This window comes from Triturus cristatus, chromosome 8 (genome assembly GCF_964204655.1).
Source record: "Triturus cristatus chromosome 8, aTriCri1.1, whole genome shotgun sequence".
NCBI classification, from domain to species: Eukaryota; Metazoa; Chordata; class Amphibia; order Caudata; family Salamandridae; genus Triturus; species Triturus cristatus.
The window spans coordinates 1,595,410,737-1,595,416,736 of NC_140591.1; positions in this window are offsets into that span (position 1 = coordinate 1,595,410,737).

Below are 6,000 nucleotides of genomic sequence, written 5' to 3' on the forward strand. Positions count from 1 at the left end.
TATAGAAACAGAAAAAGCTAGGAGAAAATAAAGCATGTCCCCTTCGGTCAACCATGTTAAAACCAAGTTTTCCCTGGTCTTAATTTTGGTGCTGCCTTCTATTTACGCCACCCTTGTAAATATGGGGCAGCGTCAAAATCAATGGGTGTTGCGGTAAAACACCCGTTGCCCACCCCTTTCACGCTAAGTATAGCGTGAAAGGGTGACTTAATTAAAAGGCAATGTTAAGCCACATTAAGTGGCTTAATGTCACCTTGTAAATAAGGTGAAGCCTCTATGCCATAGGACCGTCATTAAAAGTGGCGTTCCTGTGGCAATAATGGCTTGTAAATATGCCCCGTAATTTAGGAAAAAATCTATTGCAGCAGCTATTTAGTTTATATTTTCCTGACAATTGGGACATTGCTGCTCCTATGCACTAATATTCTCACAAAACTGTTTCTTTTTGGACAAAAGAACCATCTATGCTAATATCACATAACACAAATAATAAGTATAATAGTGAGATTTGAAACGTTTTCTCGATTATCATTTTCTCTTCTTTTTGCTCCCCATTGTAAAATAATGCTTATATTTTGAAACACACACGTCCTTTGGGTTAACGACTAGCAGTGGGTTTGAGCCAGGGCAGGTCTCTGCACATCCCTAATCTATTCTAATTGTATTACTGTGTCTGCATACTACTGTTGGTCTACAACCAGACAAAAATCATTAGATGCCTTGGTGACACAGTCTAGGAGAGGTTACAGCATCAGTATGAAACGAACAAGGGATTTATCAGTCTTGTGGCAATGATATGTTAATAGATCATCTTAACACCAGAGTCATTATTGCATACCTAGATTTGAGACTTTGGGGGCATATCAGCAAGGCGAGGCAATAGAATTATCGCCGCTTTTGCGGCCGTTTTCGGCTGAAAAGCGGCGATACTTTTATCGCCTTATTAGCAAGGTAAAACTTGCGTTAGCGTAGGAATTCCTAACGCCCAGCTTTGCATCTCTGATGAGTTGCAAAGTGGGCGTTCCTGACCTGACATGACAGCAGAAATGTCGCAAAGCGACATTTCTCCTATCATCAAGCCCCACGCTATAAAGCATAGCGGCAAGAAAAGTAGCGATAACCCTTGTTATCGCTACTCTGCTTACGCCTGCTTCAGGACTGACTTAGTCATGATATCCTATGGAAGGTGGATATCATGGCTAAGTTTGTGAGGCCCTATCATCAAGCTAACGCCACATTGCGTGAGATTATCACTGGGTTTCCAGCGATAATATCACATTAGGCAGTTAGCGTGAGGATCTTTATCGCTTTTGAGATAAGCGTTGCTAATAGCACGCTATCTCAGCGATAAAAACCCACGCTAGCCGGTGATAATTATCCTAGCGCTAAGTGCGCTTAGCGATAATTATCGCCTGTTGTTGCTGATATGCCCCTTTATTCTTCCGTCCTAGGAAATGGGCTGCCGTCCAAGTGGAAATTTGCCATACGCAATCCATCCTTTATAGTTTTGGAATATGTCCTGGTGTTAACCAGAGCAGTGAATGACCATACAAGTGTTGAAGTATTCCCAGTTCTTAAAAAGCAAGGGCCTTCAAGTCTTCCTGAAATATAGTAAAAGGGGCATCTTACTGAGAGTGCATAGAGGTCCATTCCACAGCTTAGCCGACTTAACAGAGAACGATTTACCACCAAAGCAAACAGGCGTAGGGGCAAATCTACAAGGCGGCAATAGTAAATTATCGCCGCTTTTGCGGCCGTTTTCGACCGAAAAACTGTGATAATTTTATCGCCTAATTAGCAAGGTCACGCTAAAGCGTGAAACCTTGCTTTAGCACCCAGATTCTTAACGCCCAGCTTTGCATCTCTAATGAGATGCAAAGTGGGCGTTCCTGACCTGACGTGACAGGAGAAATGTAGCAAAGCGACATTTCTCCTATCATCAAGCCCCACGCTATGAAGCATTGCGGCAGGAAAAGTAGCGATAACCCCTGTTATCCCACTGTACCTGTGTATTTTGCTGCCTTGATTGTTCCCCTCTCCTTGGTGCCCAGATTGTGTCCCTTTCTTCTTCTGTCATTCCCCGCGTCTCCCCCTCGCCGCCCGTTTCCCGCCGCCGCGTCCCGTAGCTCTGCCCCCCTCACACCCTATTGGCCGCTGCATCCCGTAGCTCTGCCCTCCTCGCACCCTATTGGCCGCCCCGCTCCCACCTCCCAGCTGCTCCTCCCTCCCTCTCCCACTCATATGGAGGCCGTGCAGCGGTAGAGAAAGCAACCTCTGACCCTGTTTACCAGGCAGGTCGCTCCCCTCACCGCCACGCAGCCCCCTGTGTGACCACTGACCGCTGCTGCATTGTGTCTGCCTGCGTTAAGAGTGACTGTGCCCTCCTTCTCTTCTGTACCCACGAGTGAGTGATTCTCCCCCACGGTACCTGTGTATTTTGCTGCCTTGATTGTTCCCCTCTCCTTTGGTGCCCAGATTGTGTCCCTTTTTTCTTCTGTCATTCCCCGCGTCTCCCCCTCGCCGCCCGTTTCCCAACCCCGCGTCCCGTAGCTCCGCCCCACTCGCACCCTATTGGCCGCCCCGCTCCCACCTACCAGCTGCTCCTCCCTCCCTCTCCCACTCATATGGAGGCCGCGCAGCAGCCGCGCAGCGGACGCGCGCAGCGGACGCGCGCAGAGGGCGCGCCGCTGGCGCGCCGAAGGCACGCCTAAGGCAAGCCCGTCTACGCCCGTCCGCGCCTGGCCCGTGCCCAGCGCCATACCCCCTGGCCCCCGCAGATGCCAGCCCACCCGCAAGATCTACAACGCCGCCACTCTCATCGCACTCAACACCGGCCGGAGCCCCGGCTGCTGCAGAGCCACCCCAAGACGCACCCATGGACCCTTCACCTACCAATCCTGCAAGTTCTCCTGCATCCGGACCCGTACCGCACCCGCCAAGCCAAGCACCAACAGCAACCACCTGAAGCACCTGAAGTGCATCCTGCTCAACACCTGCTCCGTCCACAGGCACGCAGTGGAACTCTGGAACCTGCTCGACGCCACATGCCCAGACGTCGCCTTCCTCATGGAAACCTGGATGAACGCCTCCTCAGCACCCGACATCGCCATCGCCATCCCGGACGGATACAAGATCACCCGGAGGGACCGTGCCAACCAGAATGGAGGAGGCATCGCCATCGTCCACAAGAACACCATCCGCATCACGACCAACTCCGAAGGCACCCTCACAGCCGCCGAACACCTGCACTTCCAGATCCACACCAACCCCAAGACCACCCTCAGAGGCACCCTCATCTACAGACCCCCAGGACCTCGCACACAATTCAGCGAAGACATCGCCGACTTCATCAGCCTGCACGCCCTCCTCTCCGCTGACTACATCCTCCTCGGGGACCTCAACTTCCACCTGGAGAACAACAATGACCGCAACACCACCACCCTGCTGGACAACCTCGCCAACCTCGGACTCAAGCAACTGGTGACCACCCCCACCCACTACACCGGCCACACGCTCGACCCCGTCTTCTCCTCCAGCAAGGACATCACCTTCAGCCATGCCACCGGACTCCACTGGACAGACCACAGCTGCGTCCACTTCAGCTTCAGAAGGACCACGACTCACCACCACCCGCAACTGGTCCCCCGCAGAAGCTGGAACAAGATCACTGCCGACCAGCTCACCACATCCCTGAGCCAGAACCCCCCCACCAGATCAGCGAACCCCAACCAAGCCGCCAACAACCTCACAAAATGGATCAGCAACTGCGCAGACGACCTCGCTCCACTGAAGACCCCCTCCGCCAGACCCGGCACCAAGAAAGCATCTTGGTTTACCGACGAACTCAAGAGCTCCAAGAAGAACTGCCGGGCCCTCGAGAAAGCCTGGCGCAGAGACCCAACTACAGACAACATGACCACCCTCAAGCTCGCCACTCGAAGACATCACCAGCTGATCCACGCCACCAAGAAATCCGCATTCAAGGAACGACTGGACAACAACGCCCGCAACAGCAAGGAACTCTTCAACATCGTCAAAGAGCTCTCGAACCCCAGCGCCGGAAACAACGACATCACCCCCTCACAAGACCTCTGCTACTCGCTCGCCTCGTTCTTCCACAGCAAGATCGCAGACATACACAACAGTTTCAGCACACAGCCAACGCACCCTACGACCGGAACAACGCCCCCCACCACCACCCTCCGCGCCTGGACCCCAGTCAACACCGAAGACACCATCCGCACGATGAACTCCATCCACTCAGGATCTCCAACCGACCCCTGCCCTCACCACGTCTTCAACAAGGCCGACTCCGTCATCGCACCCCACCTGCGGGACATCATCAACGCCTCCTTCGACACCGCCACCTTCCCAGAGAGCTGGAAGCACGCCGAACTCAGCGCCCTACTGAAGAAACCATCAGCGGACCCCACCGACCTCAAAAACTACCGCCCCATCTCGCTCCTTCCTTTTCCGGCCAAAGTCATCGAGAAAACCGTCAACAGACAACTGGCCGCCTTCCTCGAGACGAACGGATCCCTCGACCACTCGCAGTCCAGCTTCCGGGCCAACCACAGCACCGAGACTGACCTCATCGCAGCCACTGACGACATTCGAGCTTTGCTCGACAACGGGGAAATAACGGCCCTCATCCTCCTGGACCTCTCCGCGGCGTTCGACACGGTCTGCCACCGCACCCTAGTGCAGCGCCTCAACAACATCGGTATCCAGGAGAAGGCACTGGAATGGATCATCTCCTTCCTCGCCGGAAGAACACAGAGAGTCCGCTACCCCCGTACAGATCCGAGGCCACCGAAGTCATCTGCGGCGTACCACAAGGATCATCACTCAGCCCCACCCTCTTCAACATCTACATGAGCCCCCTCGCAGCCATCGCATGCCAACACAACCTCAACATCATCTCCTACGCCGACGACACCCAGCTGATCCTCTCCCTCACCAACGACCCCGCCACCACCAGAACCAACCTACACGAAGGAATGAAAGACGTAGCCGAGTGGATGACGAACAGCCGCCTGAAACTGAACTCAGATAAGACGGAAGTCCTCAATCTGGGATCATCACCCTCCGCCTGGGACGACTCCTGGTGGCCCCCTGCCCTTGGCAGCGCACCCAAACCAACAGACCACGCACGCAACCTGGGCTTCGTCCTGGACTCCTCCCTCTCCATGACCAGACAAGTCAACGCCGTCTCCGCATCATGCTTCAACATCCTACGCATGCTACGTAAGATCTTCCGGTGGATCCCCACCGAAACCAGGAAGACGGTCACCCAGGCCCTCGTCACCAGCCGACTGGACTACGGCAACTCCCTCTACGCCGGAACCACAGCCAAACTCCAGAAACGACTCCAGCGCATCCAGAACGCCTCAGCACGCCTCATCCTGGACATTCCCCGACACAGCCACATCTCCGTACACCTGAGAAACCTACACTGGCTCCCCATCAGCAAGAGAATCACGTTCCGACTCCTCACCCACGCACACAAAGCTCTCCACAACCAAGGCCCAAGATACCTCAACGACCGCTTGACCTTCTACACTCCCACCCGCCAGCTTCGATCAACCAGCCACGCCCTCGCCGCCGTCCCCCGCATCCGAAGAGCCACAACAGGAGGAAGATCCTTCTCCTACCTGGCTGCCAAGACGTGGAACTCCCTCCCCATCCACCTCCGCCTGACCCAAGACCACCTCTCCTTCAGGAAGCAACTCAAGACCTGCCTGTTCGAGCAGTAGCGGACCCCCCTCCCCCAAGCGCCTTGAGACCCTCCGGGTGAGTAGCGCGCTATACAAATGCTTGATTGATTGATTGATTGATTGATTGATTGATTGATTGATTGATTGTTATCGCTACTTTCCTTATGCCTGCTTCAGGACTGACTTAGCCATGATATCCTATGGAAGGTGGAAATCATGGCTAAGTTTGTGAGACCCTATCATCAAGCTAACGCCACATTTCATAAGATTATCACTGGGTTTC